The sequence below is a fragment of the Palaemon carinicauda genome, unplaced genomic scaffold, assembly GCF_036898095.1.
Source record: "Palaemon carinicauda isolate YSFRI2023 unplaced genomic scaffold, ASM3689809v2 scaffold257, whole genome shotgun sequence".
In the NCBI taxonomy this organism is placed as follows: Eukaryota; Metazoa; Arthropoda; class Malacostraca; order Decapoda; family Palaemonidae; genus Palaemon; species Palaemon carinicauda.
In genome coordinates, this window is record NW_027170215.1 from 117,501 (window position 1) to 118,200 (window position 700).

Below are 700 nucleotides of genomic sequence, written 5' to 3' on the forward strand. Positions count from 1 at the left end.
GCGGGGATGAGCGACAGAGAGCCACAATCGCTTGCCACAGTCGCTAGTTTGCGCGGTAAAACTTGAAAACAATGGAAACCTATGGGAGACCACATCCCCGCCACACGATGCTGTGGCTTTGTGGCGCCACAGAGTCGCTAGTGTGCTCCCGGCCTAATAGTCCGGCCTTCTCCATCATGAGGCTCAAAACTACACAGTACTCTAGAAGTTTTATTCCAGCTGTGACCAAGTTGTGGAATGATCTTCTGAATCGGGTAGTGGAATCAGTTGAACTTCAAAAGTTCAAACTCGCAGCAAATGTTTTAATGTTGAACAGGCTGACATAAGTCCTTTTATAGTTTATAAATGAAATATGTTTTAATGTTGTTAATGTTTTTTAAAGTATTTTATTTTAACTTTCATTATTCCTTATATCGTTCATTTCCTTATTTCTTTTCCTCACCGGGCTATTTTTCCCTATTGGAGCCCTTGGGCTTATAGCATCTTGCTTTTCCAACTAGGGTTGTAGCTTAGCTAGTAATAATAATAATGATAATAACCACTTAACTTAGAAGGGATAACCCTTCATATTAAAAGGCCTACAAGCAGGATTACAAGCTCTTATGAACTTTTAAAACCTTTGTACCAACCGTGTGTCACACGATGGTACATAGTAACGACATTTCATTTTGTGTATATATTATGCTTGTATCTTCGCTCT